The 19,186-nt window shown below is 47.7% G+C and overlaps 1 pseudogene across 1 annotated transcript in view; it reads left to right on the top strand.

Annotated features, from left to right (window-relative positions):
• The first annotated feature begins 242 nt into the window (after positions 1-242).
• LOC309552507 overlaps positions 243-19,186 on the top strand; it is a 158,846-nt pseudogene continuing 139,902 nt past the window's right edge. Inside the window, exons 1-3 of the transcript in view lie at positions 243-776; positions 3,674-3,809; positions 4,120-4,225. The product of the transcript in view is annotated as an uncharacterized misc_RNA (transcript). The remainder of the gene's footprint in view (positions 777-3,673; positions 3,810-4,119; positions 4,226-19,186) is intronic.

The following is a 19,186-nucleotide window of genomic DNA, read 5'->3' as shown; positions in this document are numbered from 1 at the left end:
TAATAGGGATGTTTCCTGGAATGTGGCATCCCCTGCGTTGTTCTTAGGTGTAGCGCACTGACAGCGCCTCCTATGAAGACACGAGCTGCCAATTAGTGCTATTTTTTAATGATTTCTGCATGTGTGAATGGCTTACCTCTGTATCTACAGAACAGGAGCAGGCAAGGATCTGCAGTAAAGTTTAGATCTCACCTGGCAGCCAGCGTTTTTCTTTTCCTGACTGCTGATTGCCTGCCTGAACAATGTCATTCTCACATTATCTTTCTGTACTATTCTCACAGAGCTATGTACCATCCCCCGGCGGAGGCCATATTGTGTCAGGTGACCACGATCCGCCATGTCTTGGTGTGCGGTGGGACTAGTCCAGGTCGGGCGGACAAGGAAGACATTTCCAGCGTCTCTATTAGTGCAGTGCAGAAGGCTGGCGGCCGGACGGCGGGAGAGCGATGATCTTCTGGAGTTGTGCCGTCGAAGGTTCTTCCTGTTGGGGGAGAAGATGACTCTGGCCTCTGTTCTAGGAGGACGTCACGGCCTGGGGTCCCTGGGAGCCCAAATGAAAAGGAACATGGTAAAGGAATGGTGGGACGCCATGGTGCTGCACCAGGAACAGGTTCTGCCCATTGACTCTTTGTGTCACCTACCAGGAACATCCAACCCTTCACCAAGACCACCGCTGAAGACCCTCTCCAATGCCCGTCTGGACCGCCTCCAAAACCAAAGTCTAACCCAGGAGGAGCTGGAAAAGATGGCCGGTCCTCGCCAAGATCTCCTATATGGTAACAATGACACAAATAGAGATGGGCTGAACACCCCCGTTCGGGAATTCTGCCACAAACCCATTAAAGGCTATGGGGTGCGAACATAAGAAATCAAAAGTCCCCATTATGAAGGCTTATATGCAAGTAATTGGCCATAAAAAGGGTATGGGGGCTGGGTACTACCCTGGGGGACAAGTATCAATGCAACATTTTTTCACAGGAGCAGTGATTTTAATGATGCTTAAAGTGCAACAATAAAAATGAAAAAGTGCCTGTAAAGTGGAGCATCTGTACCATGTATAGAACCTGCTGCAGCAAAACAGACATTTATCAACTAAAAAAAATATTAAAATCACATTTAAATTGATTTGCAAGTGCTGGCACCCAGCTATTTAAAAAGGAAAGAAGGAAACGGTGTGTGCTCCCCCCAGTACTTACCAGACCCTTATCCAAGCATGCATCCTCCTACAAGGGCCTCTTACACACAACCTTGGGCTGTGTTTGTGGGGGTCTGTGGGCAAGGGGCTTATCGAAATCTGGCAGCCCCCTTTTAACAAGGGGGCCCCCAGGTCCTATTCCCTCCCCCCTCCCCCCTCCCATGGGAATGAGTAGGGTACCCCTACTCATTCACCAAAAAAGTGTCAAAATAAAAAAAAAAACAGTAGACAGGTTTTTTTTTTACAATTTCTTTATTAAAAAGAAAACAACGCTGTCCTTCAATGTAGATCCATCGTCATTAACGACGCCACCACCTGACCTAAAAAATACAACAAAATTGCTCCATCCACCGCAAAGGCAAACCACCGAATGTCTGGCTTGCCGTTTGACAGTTCTTATATAGGTAAGGGCGGGGCCACCTGGCGACATCACCTGGTGGCACCGCCCCCCTGTGATGTCATTGACCCAGCAAGTATTGGTGAGGTCACAAGGGGGGACGGTGCCACCAGGTGACATCAACTGACATCATCAAATATGACAGTTCTTCGGTTAGGACGGGGCCACCTGGTGACATCAACTGGTGGCACCGCCCCCCAGTTATGTCATCGACCCAGCATGCACTGGTTGGTGATGTCACAAGGGGGGTGGTGCCACCAGGTGTTGCAGCCAGGTGGCCTCGCTCTTACCTAATATAAGAACTGTCAAACGGCAAGCCAGCCATTGGGCAGTTTGTCTTTGCGGTGGGCGGAGGCATTTTTTTTTTCAGGTCCCGTGGTGGCGGCGTTGTGATTGTCGATCGATCTACATTAGAGGACAGCGGGTTTTTTTTAGTTTTTAATAAAGGATTTGTCAATAACCTGTCTACTGTTTTAGTTAATTTTGACATTTTTTTTTTGATGAATGGGTCGGGGTACAATGTACCCAATATTCATTCACATATGGCGGGCAAGACCCGATTCTGATGCCCGCAGACCCCCCACAACCACATCCCAAGATTTTGGGGAAGAGATCCTTGTCCCCTTCAACATGTCCCCTGCCCCAAAGCACCCCTGCCTGTTGAGGGCATGTGGTCTGGTATGGTTCAGGAGGGGGTGGGGGCCCACACTCATCATTTTCCCACCCCACCCCCACCCTTTACCTGACTCCCCTGCCTGCATGCTCTGATAAGGGACTGGTATGTATTGTGGGGGGGGGGGTTTGGGGGGCCCCCACACCGTTTTTTTTTGACCGCTGATGGCTCATTGGTTGTTAAGGACGCTGTAGCCGGCTTCCCGGCCGCTCCTTTACAACCAGCTTATACTGCACCCTTATTGGGCAGAGCTTGCGTAGAATGCACTGTGCAGCACAGGGAACACCCAGCAAACACCCTGCAAATTTGGGTGTTTGCCGAACGGGGTGAATAGCTAATAATAAGCTCAAACTCCTGCTGAGGCTTAACCGTTCGCCCAACACTAGACACAAACTACTGCAGGATATGTCACCATTGTGGGAGGGGCAGAGACACAAACTACTGCAGGAAATTTCACCATTGTGGGAGGGGCAGAGTCACAAACTACTGCAGGAAATGTCGCCATTGTGGGAGGGGCAGAGACACAAACTACTGCAGGAAATGTCACCATTGTGGGATGGGCAGAGACACAAACTACTGCAGGAAATGTCACCATTGTGGGAGGGGCAGAGACACAAACTACTGCAGGAAATGTCACCATTGTGGGAGGGGCAGAGACACAATCTACTGCAGGAAATGTCAACATTGTGGGAGGGGCAGAGACACAAACAACTGCAGGAAATCTCACCATTGTGGGAGGGGCAGAGACACAAACTACTGCAGGAAATCTCACCATTGTGGGAGGGGCAGAGACACAAATTACTGCAGGAAATGTCACCATTGTGGGAGGCGCTGAGACACAAACTACTGCAGGAAATGTCACCATTGTGGAAGGGGCAGAGACACAAACTACTGCAGGAAATGTCACCATTGTGGGAGGGGCAGAGACACAAACTACTGCAGGAAATGTCACCATTGTGGGAGGGGCAGAGACACAAACTACTGCAGGAAATGTCACCATTGTGGGAGGGGCAGAGACACAAAACTGCAGGAAATTTCACCATTGTGGGAGGGGCAGAGACACAAATTACTGCAGGAAATGTCACCATTGTGGGAGGGGCAGAGACACAAATTACTGCAGGAAATGTCACCATTGTGGGAGGGGCAGAGACACAAACTACTGCAGGAAATGTCACCATTGTGGGAGGGGCAGAGACACAAATTACTGCAGGAAATGTCACCATTGTGGGAGGGGCTGAGACAAACTACTGCAGGAAATGTCACCATTGTGGGAGGGGCAGAGACACAAACTACTGCAGGAAATCTCACCATTGTGGGAGGGGCAGAGACACGAATTACTGGGGGAAAATCTCACCATTGTGGGAGGGGCTGAAAATGTTGACTTTTTAAAATATTTTTCCAATTTTAGGTGCCTTGTATTATTACCCCCCTTGTTTGGAGCTCATGAACAGAAAGTTGCCTTTTGGTATTGCAGAGGTGGGGAGATGTTTTCATCCAATCTCAGACAACAAGGATCTGCACCTGCAGGTCAGCCATCTTGTAATGTACCTAGTAATGGGGGGGGGGGGGGGTCTAAATTAGTGTGCAGAATACAATGTATTTCTCATTTGTCTTTTACCCACAATGCAGTTTGTTAGTAACTCTCAGGTGTGTGCGCTCTGATTAATACCGGGGAAGGAGATTGGAGGTCACATGGGTTCACAGGCCACCGATTTAATCAACTGGTGCAAAATCCTAAAAACAAGAGATAGAATCCTACTGACAGCGATAAAGCGATAAAGTTCAGGAGTAGAATTGATTTTTATGAGGTTATTAAGTTCCTGTAAGTTGATAAATTTTACTTTCATGTTCTAGGGTGGGGGAGAGGACGGCGGCCTCTCTGGTCTGGTTCAGCTCAGCCAAGACTTGCGCTCAGTGGCGGGACTACTGGCTGCGGCAACAGCTGCTGTGGTGGAGGAAGGTGAGCGCCCTGTGATTGCTGAGACATCTATGGGGGTTATTTATAAGAGATGAGATACACTATATTGTCAAAAGTATTGGGACGCCTGCCTTTACACACATGAACTTTAATGGCATCCCAGTCTTTGTCCGTAGGGTTCAATATTGAGTTGGCCCCCCCTTTGCAGCTACTTGAACTACAAGTCCCATGAGGCATTGCAAGGCTGACAGTTACAAGCATGACTCCTAAAGGCAGAGGCATGATGAGACTTGTAGTTCGCAACAGCTGGAGGGCCCCAGGTTGAGCATGCATTCTGTATAGTGTAACCTTCACAAGTAGGCTGTAATAGCAATTCATTAAACAGAGTTAGGACATTGCTGATACCTGTGTAGCTTACATCATAGAGAACTACACTATGTCAAAAGTATTGGGACGCCTGCCTTTACACACACATGAACTTTAATGGCATCCCAGTCTTAGTCCGTAGGGTTCAATATTTAGTTGGCCCACCCTTTGCAGCTATAACAGCTTCAAATCTTCTGGGAAGGCCGTCCACAAGGTTTAGGAGTGTGTCTGTGGGAATGTTTCACCATTCTTCCAGAAAAAGTGTTCCTTTAAATTTTTGAGCAGTCAGTGTATGTGTGTGTGTCTATTAGAGATAAGGGCCATACACACTATCAGATTATCTGAAGACTTTTTCCTTCAGATTTACCTTTTCTATGTAGTGCAAGGGCCTGCCGGATTGCATACAAATTGAAAGTGTTCAGGTTTGACCTCATATTATATGGTTTTGGTAAGTCTACAGACAAAAGTCTTCAGACAATCTGATAGTGTGTATGGCCCAATAGACCGATATGTTTTTTTCAGGGCTGATACCGATATTTTGGTCACAATGTTTCGGTATCGGCCGATATGGGCCGATATTTTGTACATTTTAAAGTTTTGAAAAATAAAGACAATTTTTGACACAAATCTGGTACTGAACATGTTAATTTTTTGTTTAATGCCTACTGGCGGGCTTGCTGGCACCCTGTGGTGGGTGGGTGGCTGGCTGGCACAGGGGTTGTGGGTGGCTGGCTGGTACAGGGCCTGTGGTTGGCTGGCTGGCACACTTTCTGTGGGTGGCTGGCTGTCTGGAATCCTGTAGTGGGTGGGTGGCTAGACTAGGCCCGACTCCAGAGGAGGCTGTCCAAGGCAAGGGAGGCGGCCTAAGAAGGCAGAATGAAGTCACAAAAATATCGGCCAGTTCCAAGGCCGATACCGATATATCAGGGAAAGTGCATATCGGCCACGCCGGTAATTGGTCTATCCCTAGTGTGTGTGTGTATATATATATATATATATATATATATATATATAGTGCTCAAATAAATTAAAGGAGCACTTTTGAATCAGAGTATAGCATCAAGTCAGTTAAACTCCTGGGATATTGATCTGGTCAGTTAAGTAGCAGAGGGGGTTGTTAATCAGTTTCAGCTGCTTTGGTGTTAATGAAATTACCAACAGGTGCACTGGATGGGCAAAAGGAGACAACCTTCAAAACAAAAATGGTTTTACAGGTGGAGGCCACTGACATTTTTTTCCCTACCCATTTTTTTCTGACTGTTTTTCACTAGTTTTTCATTTGGCTGGGGTCAGTGTCACTACTGGTAGCATGAGGCCATACCTGGACCCTATAGAGGTTGTACACGCAGTCCAACTCCTCCACGATGGCACATTAATCCGTACCATTACCAAGAGCATGGAGGAGATTCCAGGAGACAGGCAGTTACTCTAGGACAGTGTTTCTCAACTGCGGTCCTCAGTGCACACTAACAGGCCAGATTTTAAGTATTACCTTGGAGAGATGCAGACTAGAATTCTGAAATCACTGAGCAGCACATTATATCACCTGTGATGTATTTCAGTTATCTTGCAAACCTGGCCTGTTAGTGTGCCTTGAGGACCGGAGTTGAGAAACACTGCTCTAGAAGAGCTGGACAGGGCCATAGAATGTCCTTAACCCATCAGCGGGACCGGTATCTGCTCCTTTGTGCAAGGAGGAACAGGATGAGCACTGCCAGAGCCCTACAAAATGACCTCCAGCAGGCCACTGGTGTGAATGTCTCTGACCAAACAATCAGAAACAGACTTCATGAGGGTGGCCTGAGGGCCCGACTTCCTCTAGTGGGCTCTGTGCTCACTGCCCTGCCTCAGTGAACACCAGAATTGGCAGCTCCACCACTGGCACCCTGTGCTTTTCACAGATGAGAGCAGGTTCACCCTGAGCACATGTGACAGACGTGAAAGGAAGGGAGAGATGTGGGTGCTTGTAAGATTCTGGTACCTCCGGTACCCTTAATCACCACTTTCCTTTGTAATGCGTCCCACCTTTCTCTTCAGGTGGTACGCATATACCTTTAAGAACGATGATGTCACTGCTGAGCGCCGCAGAGCGGCTATTTCAACCGCCGGCGGTCTCACTCACATTGTTCGTTCAACCTGCCTTGTTATCCACATGCTTTCAAGCCTGTCTCTCGATCGGAACCTCCAGCTATTCCCTCTACCTGGAGCAGACCGGAACCTCGCTACTGATCCCTGTATCTCGCTACCGGACCATCCCTTATCTACTGGACCTCTCTAAACTACTAACATTACAAGTGATAAGTACCCCGCAGGGGAACCCTCCATAACCTTATTGCACTATCTACCTATGTACATTAAGGACTGTTATTACCTATCTATACTATCCTATCATCTGCACTGTTACATAGATTGCTAGCTCTTCAGCCTACTACCATCTATCATCTGCACTGCTGCAGAGATTGCTAGCTCTCCTGTCTACTACTATCTATCCTTGCACTGGGTTAGTCTATCCTGTATTTGTCATCTGCTGTCCTCACCACCTGTTAGCATACTCGATACTAACCTATCTGCATTCCTAAATACCATCTTGAACTCTCCTATACAAAACCTATCAAGTGATTACCATCCTTGTCACTGTTCACACCTGTCCCTTCAGCACATCACCTTCATACTATCATATACATCCTATCACTCCAGGAACATCTCATTGAGTGTGTATATATCTATATGTTGAAGCTGACAGGCCCACAGTGATGAGTCCTGGAGAGTTGGATCTGGTATTCAACACATCTCTACATGACTACTGAGTGGAGATTTTGCAGCTGCAAATCCAGCCTATAATAAAAACGCAGGAGCGTTACAGATTGAACGAACCTTAAAAATGGATTCAGCAGAATTACCCACTCAAGTGACACATCTTTGCGAACTCAATCCAGACTCGGGTTATCGGAAGCTGTTAAAGACGAGCTCGCCCGAGCGGATTTACCTGGCACCTTAGAGGCCTTGATACAACTTAGTATCAACATCGACAGACGACTGCGAGAAAGAAGGGCTGAAAAGATGGGAATGCCATTGTCTAGTCCTTCTCAGATTTCGGCCGTTGACCCTACTCCCATGGATGTAGGAACCATACGCCCACCTTTAACGACTACTGAACGAGCTAGAAGAACATCCAGAAATCTCTGCATGTACTGCGCATCCTCGGATCATTTGATAAACACCTGTCCCCTTGTCCGCAGGAAAGAGGGTGGGTGTTCACATGTCTTGCTGGGAGGATTGGCGACTTCCTTCTCTAACCCCTATCTTTTTGTTCGTTTGATATTACAGTGGGACCAAACTAGGATCACCACCAAGGCTATGGTCGACACTGGATCTTGTGGAAACTATATTGATACACGCTTTGTTACCTTAAATAAAATACCTATTATTTCAAAATCTAAGCCTGTTTCTGTTAGTTTCATTAATGGTATTCCACTGTCTTCTGGTCCAATCACCAACCAGACTCAGGCACTCCTTGCCACTACCAACGAATCACATGTGAAGACCATCACCTTTGACATACTATCCTCACCCCATTTTCCTATTATTTTGGGACTTCCCTGGTTACACACACACCAACCAATCATAGATTGGAAAAAACGGACTTTGGTTTTCCCTTCTCACTATTGTGAGTATACGTGTAACCTCCCATCTTATGGGGAGATTCTGTCTGTGGTGTCTGATGAAATTGCACCACTATGCTATCAGGATCTGTCCGAAGTGTTCCTTGAGAAAAATGCTCAAGTGTTGCCTCCCCATAGGGATTACGATTGCACTATCGATCTACTCCCTAACAGCAAATTGCCTTTCGGTCATGTTTATCCCCTTTCACAGGATGAACTTTCTCATCTCAAGGAATACTTGGATGAGAATTTGACAAAAGGGTTCATTAGACCCTCTACTTCTTCCACTGCTGCAGGACTTTTCTTTGTCCGCAATAAGGATTCCAGTCTCAGGCCTATTATCGATTATAGGCAATTAAACACGATTACGATAAAGGATCGCTATCCTTTGCCGCTCATCCCTGAACTTATTGAACAGGTGCGTGGGGCTACTTATTTCACCAAATTAGACCTGAAAGGGGCATACAACCTAATCCGAATCCGTGACGGGGATGAGTGGAAAACAGCATTCAGAACCAGATACGGACTATTCGAATACCTTGTGATGGCATTCGGGCTATGTAATGCTCCCGCAGCTTTCCAAAGATTCATAAACGACATCTTTAGAGACTTACTTGATGTCTGTGTTGTAGTATACCTAGACGATATACTTATTTATTCTCGATCTATGCCTGAACACATAAAACATGTAAGACTTGTGTTGTCCAGACTGCTCTCACACAGACTATATGTGAAATTAAAAAAATGTCTATTTCATAAAGAAGAAATATTATTTCTAGGATACTTCATATCCAAAACTGGAATTAAGATGGATATGAGTAAGATATCCTGTATTCAAGACTGGCCTATACCAACAACTCATAAGGCCCTACAGCGATTCCTTGGATTCTCGAACTTCTATAGGAAGTTCATCAAGAACTTTTCCGCTATTGTTAGACCTCTCACACAACTGACAAGTATAAAAAAAACATTCAAATGGTCAGAAGAAGCAAATCAAGCTTTCTGCTTGTTAAAATCAAGCTTTACTTCTGCTCCCATACTACGCCATCCAGACCCATCCCTCCAATATATTCTAGAGGTAGATGCGTCAAATATGGCAGTAGGAGCAGTTCTCTCCCAACGACCAACAAACACTTCATCACTCCACCCAGTTGCTTTCTTTTCAAAATCACTAAGCAGCCCAGAGGTGAATTACCCAGTGGGTGAAAAGGAGTTGCTTGCCATAAAACTGGCACTGGAGAATTGGCGACATCTGCTCGAAGGTACCCAGTTACCAATACTCATATATACAGATCATAAAAACCTTCAATACCTCCAGACTAACAAGACTCTCTCCCACCGGCAGGTGTGATGGTCATTATTCTTTTTAAGATTTAATTTCCTAGTGACCTACACGCCTGCAGACAAAAATAAAAAAGCGGATGCGCTATCACGATTAACCGAAGATAACTGCGCCGAAATCCCTTCTATTCCCATAATACCCTATGAACGCATTATTGGTGTTGTCCGTTCCTTGAAGGAAGAGATTTTGCACAGTATAAGAATGGATTCACCTCCACCACAACTAAGTACTGATGCAGAAGGCTTCCTCTATTACAATGACAAACTCTACATACCCCCTACTATGCGCACCAAGATTTTGGAGTTATCGCATGATGTGCCCATGGCAGGACATAAGGGTATAACGAAAACCTTTAATTTGCTCACCAGGCAGTTTTGGTGGCCTGATATGAAGACGTCTGTACAAAAATTTGTTTCTTCATGTGACATCTGTGCAAGGTCCAAAACTGACACCACAAAACCATCTGGACTACTTTGTAGTCTACCAATACCCCAGGTTCCATGGGAAGTTGTATCCTTAGATTTCATAGTAGAACTACCACCCTCTAAAGGATTTAATACCATCCTAGTGTCAGTGGACCACTTGACAAAGATGGCACATTTCATTGCTATCCGTAGACTACCTTCATCTAAACAAACATCAGAACTACTGATGAAACATGTGTTTAAGTTGCATGGAATTCCAAAAACTCTTTTGTCCGACCGTGGTTCACAATTCATCTCTAAATTTTGGCAAGCACTTTGTCAAATTTTACGCATTGAGCGAAAGCTCACTTCTCCCTACCATCCTCAGACCAACGGACAGACTGAAAGAGTCAACCAGTGCATTGAGCAATATCTATGTTGCTACACATCATACTTGCAGGATGATTGGGTGGATCTCCTTCCTCTAGCAGAATTTGCTTACAACAACGCAACCCACAGTACCACGAAGCAAAGTCCGTTCTACTTGAACTATGGGTTTCATCCCACTCTTCTTCCACCACGCATCCTGCCATCGAGTAACCCAGTAGCCTCGGATTACCTTACCCAAATAAAAGACTCTTTGGGCTTACTCAATACCACTATATCACACGCTCACAGTCAACAAAAAAAGTACTACGACCTTCGTAGAAGACCTTCTCCTCAGTATGCTATTGGGGACCTTGTTTGGCTATCGACAAAGAACTTAAGATTAAAAATCCCTAGCAAGAAGCTTGGACCTTTATTTTCGGGACCGTTCCCAATTAAAAAACTTATCGGAAAAGCTGCAATACAGCTCACCCTACCAGCAGATCTCAAGATCCATCCCATCTTCCATGTGTCGCTACTGAAGCCCCATGTTCCTAACCAAGGAATAAGGCCTACCATCTTGCCTCCACCTCCAATACAAGTTGAAGGCGGAGAAGAGTATGAGATCAAGGAAATTTTGGATTCTCGCATCCATAGAGGAAGACTCCAGTATCTCATAAGATGGAAGAACTATGGACCCCAAGACAACACCTGTCTAGATACCTCTGATATTCATGCTCCTAGACTTATACGGAACTTTCACTCGAAACACCCAAAGAAACCTGTCCTATAGGCCTTCCGGAGCCGGCCTTAACGGGGGGGTACTGTAAGATTCTGGTACCTCCGGTACCCTTAATCACCACTTTCCTCTGTAATGCATCCCACCTTTCTCTTCAGGTGGTACGCATATACCTTTAAGAACGATGATGTCACTGCTGAGCGCCGCAGAGCGGCTATTTCAACCGCCGGCAGTCTCACTCACATTGTTCGTTCAACCTGCCTTGTTATCCACATGCTTTCAAGCCTGTCTCTCGATCGGAACCTCCAGCTATTCCCTCTACCTGGAGCAGACCGGAACCTCGCTACTGATCCCTGTATCTCGCTACCGGACCATCCCTTATCTACTGGACCTCTCTAAACTACTAACATTACAAGTGATAAGTACCCCGCAGGGGAACCCTCCATAACCTTATTGCACTATCTACCTATGTACATTAAGGACTGTTACTACCTATCTATACTATCCTATCATCTGCACTGTTACATAGATTGCTAGCTCTTCAGCCTACTACCATCTATCATCTGCACTGCTGCATAGATTGCTAGCTCTCCTGTCTACTACTATCTATCCTTGCTCTGGGTTAGTCTATCCTGTATTTGTCATCTGCTGTCCTCACCACCTGTTAGCATACTCGATACTAACCTATCTGCATTCCTAAATACCATCTTGAACTCTCCTATACAAAACCTATCAAGTGATTACCATCCTTGTCACTGTTCACACCTGTCCCTTCAGCACATCACCTTCATACTATCATATACATCCTATCACTCCAGGAACATCTCATTGAGTGTGTATATATCTGTATGTTGAAGCTGACAGGCCCACGGTGATGAGTCCTGGAGAGTTGGATCTGGTATGCAACACATCTCTACATGACTACTGAGTGGAGATTTTGCAGCTGCAAATCCAGCCTTTAATAAAAACGCAGGAGCGTTACAGCGCTCTGGTGAGGAAGGCTGTCTGGTCCTTTGTTGCGGTAGAGCGGTTGCACTGAGGGCAGCACTTGTGTGAGAAGCAGCTCTATAGGATCATATAAGGAAAGAAAGACGCCTCTAAGTGCAGAATTCTAAGGATTTATTATTTGATGCAAGGGATTAAAAACATTTACAAGATGGCAGAGATAACAGGCATGTATTAATTGTCCTCTTTTGGTTTGCTGTGTCCTCTGTCTGCCGGGTGAGGGAGGATGAGAGAGCCGTCCTGCAGCTGTCCGGATTCCCTGGTGACGTGGAGGAACGAGGAAGCGGAGAGGCAGATGGTGGCCCGGGTTCCAGAACCAAGCTGCAACGCTCGTGGCCTGTATGGCGTCAGGGGAAAGCGTTGGGCGGTAACGCGTTTCAGAGCATGTGTGACTCTTTCGTCAGACCTAAGCCCATGTTTGTTCAGCAGGCTCAGAGCCTTGTGTTCAAACTCTCAGAAAGCCAATCGATGGCCTCCCGACCCTTTTGGCTACCTCTGTCCAATCAACTCCTCACAAGACTATCCTATCCTGATGGTCTTGTGAGGCGTTGATTGGACAGAGGAAGTCGAAAGGGCCGGGAGGTCGTCAGTTGGCTCTCAACGGAGAGTTTGAACACAAGGCTCTGACTCTGTGCCTGCTGAACAAACATGGGCTTAGGTCTGACGAAGGAGCCGCACATGCTCTGAAACACGTTATGGCAGGGCTCGACAATCCCCGGGCGCCAGGTCGCATTTGCGACTAGAATTAGCGACCTCGCGCCTGGGGGTGCTCTGCAGAAGGTGTCCTGTCATTTTTGCCCGGACTTCCGCGCACGGAGTGCACGGACTTCCGGGCCGTCCGAAAATCGAGGCCCCGGCTTTTCGGCCTACTTGAGATGACAGGCTTCCAATGGGGAACTGGCGCCCTCTTGTGGAGGCCGGGAGTAATGACTGTTGTAATGACTGTTTCCACTGCCTTTTTGTTCTCAATTTATTCATTACCATCTCCCTGTCCAGTTAGTTACCTTTGACAGGGAGTGTGGTTATTATTATTTAATTTATTTTTTAAATGTAAAAAAAAAAATATATATTTTTTTCTTTTTTTTTAATTATTAAAAAAAAATTCTTTTTTTCCAATTATTAAAAAAAAAAAAAAAAAAAAATATATATATATATATATATATATATATATATATATATATATATATATATATCCTTTTTTTTTTTTCCTCATTGCCATGCCACAGCCGAAGGCCCCTTTCACACGGGCTGTCTGATCAGGTCCGCCTGTCAGTTTTTCAGGCAGACCTGATCGGACCCTTGATTCTCCTCTATGGAGCAGTAATCTGCCGCCATCTGATCCTGTCCACCAAAAGCAGACGGATGGTGGTTCTATTTTCTATCCATCCCGTGGATCGGATCAGATGGCATCGGATGGAAAGAGACAGACAGTCTGTTTTCATCCAATTGTGCTATAGAGGAGAGTGGGGTTCTAGTCGTATTTATGTGTAAATTTAGTATCCGTTTTATTAAATAAAGCCTGGTTGTTAGTTTAAAAAAAAAAAACTGGCTCCTAACTTTTTTAGCTGGCTCCTAGATTTCAGGAAAATTTGTCAAGCCCTGCGTTATGGCGTCGGAAGAAGGCGTTGGGCATATCAGCCGTGTGCGTTCCAGCTTGGTTCTGAAACCTGGGTCGCCATTTGCCTCTCCGCTTCCTCGTTCCTCCACGTCACCAGGGAATCCAGACAGCTGCAGGACAACTCTCTCATCCTCCCTCACCCAGCAGACAGAGGACACAGCAAACCAGAAGAGGACAATTAATACATGTCTGTTATCTCTGCCATCTTGTAAGTGTTTTTTTTTTTTTTTTAATCCCTTGCACCAAATAATAAATCCTTTTAATACTGCACTTAGAGGCGTCTTTCTTTCCTGACAGATGTGGAGAACATTATGCTGCCTGTAACATCGTTCAGCATGACCGGTTGGGTGGTGGGTCAGTGATGGTCTGGGGGAGGCGTATCCATGGAGGGACACACAGACCTCTACAGGCTAGACCAGTGGTTCTTAACCTGGGTTCGGTGAGTCAGTCTCCGGGGTTCGGCGGGGGGGACAAAGGGGCAATTGCTCCCCCCCGAGAAAATATTACTGATTGTGAGGCCGAGCGCACCCCGGGAAATCAGAGCTGCGGTCGGGACAACTCACAGCCATTACACATAGACACTTGACACTCCGCCCCCTGTACCTCCCCCAGCAGGTTTCCAGCCTATCTCCTGCAGGCTGCTTGCTGCGTGAGTGGGCAGGATGGGGATGTACCTGACCACGGAGATCGCGCCTGCCTGAAAGAGGGAAGTGTGAGCAGCTGAGCAGAGGGAGCCGAGTGAATGTTCCTGGAGGTAGGCTCAGCTAGCTGTACATGGTGAATTTGTTTACAAGGACCTTTATGCTACGTCTGCTGAGTTACTGCAGCTTAGCATAGAGGTGCTGTTAGCTGACAGATGGAAATGCATGTCCTTTTCATTTAGTTCAATAAAGCATTGTGAATACCCCCTGGTGTGTGCCCTCCTGATACCCCATGGAATGCTCTCCCAACACCTCCCCCCAATGTGTGCCCTCCTAACACCCCATGGTATGCCCTCCAAACACCTCCCCAAAGTGTGTTCCCTCTTGACACCCCATGCTATGTCCTCTCAACCCCCCCAGTGTGTGCCCTCCTGATACCCCATGGTATGCCCTCCCAAAACCCCCCCCCCAGTGTATGTCCTCCTGATACCCCATGGAATGCCCTCCCCAACACCTCCCCCCAGTGTGTTCCCTCCTGACACCCCATGGTATGTCCTCCCAGCCCCCCCAGTGTGTGCCCTCCTGATACCCCATAGTATGCCCTCCCAACACCTCCCCCCTCAGTGTGTTCTCTCCTGACACCCCATAGTATGCCCTCCCAACCCCCCCAACCCCAGTGTGTGCCCTCCTGACACCCCATGTTTTAATGGTTTTGTTCTTTGTTCTTAATGGTTTTGTTTTTTGAGATACAGTCGCCAACACTTGCAGGGAGGCCCCAGCGAGATTTGAACTCGCGACCCCTGGTTTACAAGACCAGTGCTCTAACCCCTGAGCTATGGAGCCTTTTTTTTTTTTTTTTTTTTTTTTTTTTATGGTTTTATTTTTTAATGATTTTGTTCATTTTGTGCACCTATGTATAAATATATACCTAAATATATACCTATGTTTTGAATTTGAAAAAATCATATTTTATTTTTTCAATTAAGAAGGGTTCGGTGAATGCGCATATGAAACTGGTGGGGTTCAGTACCTCCAACAAGGTTAAGAACCACTGGGCTAGACAATGGCATCCTGACTGCCATTAGGTATCGGGATGAAATTCTTGGACCCATTGTCAGACCCTATGCTGGTGCAGTGGGTCCTGGGTTCCTCCAGGTGCAAGACAATGCCAATGCAGGACATGTGGCGAGAGTATATAGCCAGTTCCTGAAGGATGAAGGAATTGATGCCATTGAATGGCCCCCACGCTCGCCTGATCTTAATCCAATAGAACACCTCTGGGACATTATGTTTTGATCCATCCGACGCTGCCAGGTTGCACCTCAGTCTGTTCAGGAGCTCAGTGATGCCCTGGTCCAGATCTGGGAGAAAATACCCCAGGACACCATCCGCCGTCTCATTAGGAGAATCCCCTGATGTTGTCAGGCATGCATACAAGCACGTGGGGGCCATACAAACTACTGAGGACCATTCTGAGGTCCTGCAATGAAATTTCAGCAAAATGGACTCCCCTGCTGCATTGTTTTTTCACTTTGATTTTCGGGGTGTCTTTGAATTCGGCCCTCTGTAGGGTGATAATTTTCATTTCCATCAGACGATGTGGCATCCTTTCCTTCCTAACACATTACCCAGTACATACCAGTATAGATCCTAACACATTACCCAGTCCATACCAGTATAGATCCTAACACATTACCCAATCCATACCAGTATAGATGCTAACATATTACCCAGTCCATACCAGTACAGATCCTAACACATTACCCAGTCCATACCAGTATAGATCCTAACACATTACCCAGTACATACCAGTATAGATCCTAACACATTACCCAGTCCATACCAGTATAGATCCTAACACATTACCCAGTCCATACCAGTATAGATCCTAACACATTACCCAATCCATACCAGTATAGATGCTAACATATTACCCAGTCCATACCACTACAGATCCTAACACATTACCCAGTCCATACCAGTATAGATCCTAACACATTACCCAGTCCATACCAGTATAGATCCTAACACATTACCCAGTCCATACCAGTATAGATCCTAACACATTACCCAGTCCATACCAGTTGAGATCCTAACACATTACCCAGTCCATACCACTATAGATCCTGTGACAGAACCCACTGTCACTGTGTGTTTTGGAGGGGACTGTGCGCAAGCCTCCTACTGACAGACTATGGGCCAGAAGCTACTGGAGTTTGGCACTGCAGCCTTTTGACTTTACCATCCACTACTGCCCCGGGAAGCAAAACGGCAACGCCGACAAATTATCCAGGCAAACAGAAATTGACTCTTTGGGACTTGTTACCTGACTAACTCAGGCACAGACCAGTTGGAGGTCTAGTACCTGGATTAGTCTACCTTTGGGGGGAAGAGATGTGACGGTACTAACCATCACTATGGGTGACGGATCACCCTGTCCCTGGATTGTAAACCCCTTTGTGTCATTTTCTTATGAGTTTGGGACATTGCATTTTATTTTCCCTTTATTCATCCTCTGAACAACTGACTCATGGCATTGAGTTAATGTAATGTAATGTTACAACCCATCCCCCCCCCCCCCCCTCCTGTTTCTGTGTCTAATTGTGTGGACAATGGTCTGAGCTGGAGACATTTCTCCGCAGGGGGTGTGTATTAAGAGACTGTTTCAATGTAAAAATGTTCAGTTCCCATTGGCTTGCTCCTTGTCCCCTTCCCCCGCTGTGGCCAGGCTAAAGGGAGTTTCCCTAACTGTGTGTAAAACTGTGTCTTGGAATGTAATAAACAGTTTAAGCTCTGCATGGTTAACCCTCAACACCTGTGTGGATTGTCTCGTGATTGAGGGGTTAAGGGCTGGATATGGCTTCTCCGCAGGCTGTGGGTGCGTTTGGAAGACAGGAGACACAGGTCCGGCGGATGTGCTCAGCTGGGGTACTAAGATCCGTTACATTGGTTGGCAGCGGTGGGATGTCTCCTGCAGTCCAGGACATCCAAACCACCACCAGGATTCAAGATCTGGGCAGCTGCCGAGGAGTGATACGGGGACCAGCCAGCATGAGAGCGGAGTTCGGGAGGAGGCTGCAAGGCATGCGGAAGCGCCATCGGGGACCAGTGACAGAGCACACCAGGCTCGGCTGGGAGGATGTGATCCGCCGGCAACTCTGGCATGAGGCGCTAAGCCACGAGCGGCACCATCAGGGGAAGATCCTTCCCTCCTCCACAGAGATGTACCGGAAGCAGTACCGTGCGCGAGAGGTGTTCCTGAGGGAACGACCGCGAGATGAGGGGAAGACGGAGCTCAGAAGATTGGTCCAGGAGGAAATGAGGCTGGACGCCAGCTACAGAGCCCTCCGGTGGTTCGCGGCTCAAATGTGGCCAGGTACAGCAGATGGCAGCCCGACAGAAGGCGTTGGCTATGGCGGCGTGGGGCTGCTCCATCAAAAAATGTACGGAGACCCAGACTTTGGGAGCGATGAGGAGTGGCAGCTGGAACACATTCTGGATTTCCGAGATGAGGAGCTGGACCTCCCCGACGGGGCGTGTGACCTGGAGGAATTGGAGTTCCTGGTTGAGCAGGAATGGAAGCTCGTGATTGCCTACAAGCGGCTGTTTGACGGTGATCAGCAGCCTGGCATGGCTCCCGTTGCCTGGGACTGTCCGAGAGAAATAGCAGACAGTCACGAAGATGAGAAGCAAATGGGGCCAGGGGTGACCCTGCCTTTTCCCGTACTAACTGCAATGGAAGAAGCAGCGATGATACAGAGGGCACTGCAAGCGCTAGAATGCCGGAACGCACTGGAGGTCCCCCAGGCAGCGAGACAAGCTAATAGCATGAAGGTCTCAGAAGGGGGAGTTGAGACAGGCGCTGGAAGGCTGGGAAATGGTGATCAGCAGCAAGTCCAGAGTATCTCATCTGGTGCCCCAGCAGAAGCACTGGCTACAGGGCAGGGTGCCCCTGGCATCTGCCCAGCATCAGAAAAAGAGTTGGATCCGGAGAGTCTGAGAGAGGATCTGCGTGAGCTGTTTTCCCAACAGCAGGTATCCCCACCGGGAGTAGAGGAAGCAATTCTCCCTCCCCAACAATTGGACACTACCCCAATGTTCATCCCTCCAGCAGAAGCGCTGGCTACGGGGCAGAGTGCCGCTGGCCTCTGTCCACCCTCAGAGTTAGATCCAGGGAGTCCGAGGGATGATCTCAGTGAGCCGTTTCCCTAGCACTTGGACACTACCCCAGTGGTTATCCCCCCAGCAGAAGCGCTGGCTACGGGGTAGAGTACCGCTGGCCTCTGCCCACCCTCAGAGGTAGATCTAGCGAGTCCGAGGGGTGACCTCAGTGAGCCGTTTCCCCAGCACTTGGACACTACCCCAGTGGTTATCCCCCCAGCAGAAGCGCTGGCTACGGGGCAGAGTGCCGCTGGCCTCTGCCCACCCTCACAGGTAGATCCAGCGAGTCCGAGGGGTGACCTCAGTGAGCCTTTTCCCCAGCACTTGGACACTACCCCAGTGTTTATCCCCCCGGCAAAAGCGCTGGCTACAGGGCAGAGTGCCCCTGGCATCTGCCCAGCATCAGAAAAAGAGTTGGATCCGGAGAGTCTGAGAGAGGATCCGCGTGAGCTGTTTTCCCAACAGCAGATATCCCCACCGGGAGTAGAGGAAGCAATTCTCCCTCCCCAAAAATTGGACACTACCCCAATGTTCATCCCCCCAGCAGAAGCGCTGGCTACGGGGCAGAGTGCCGCTGGCCTCTGCCCACCCTCAGAGTTAGATCCAGGGAGTCTGAGGGATGACCTCAGTGAGCCGTTTCCCCAGCACTTGGACACTACCCCAGTGTTTATCCCCCCGGCAAAAGCGCTGGCTACAGGA

Source organism: Pelophylax lessonae (genome assembly GCF_965119305.1).
Source record: "Pelophylax lessonae genome assembly, chromosome: 4".
NCBI lineage: Eukaryota > Metazoa > Chordata > Amphibia > Anura > Ranidae > Pelophylax > Pelophylax lessonae.
Note: the sequence above shows the minus strand (reverse complement) of the source record. Positions and strands in the feature narration are given on the sequence as shown.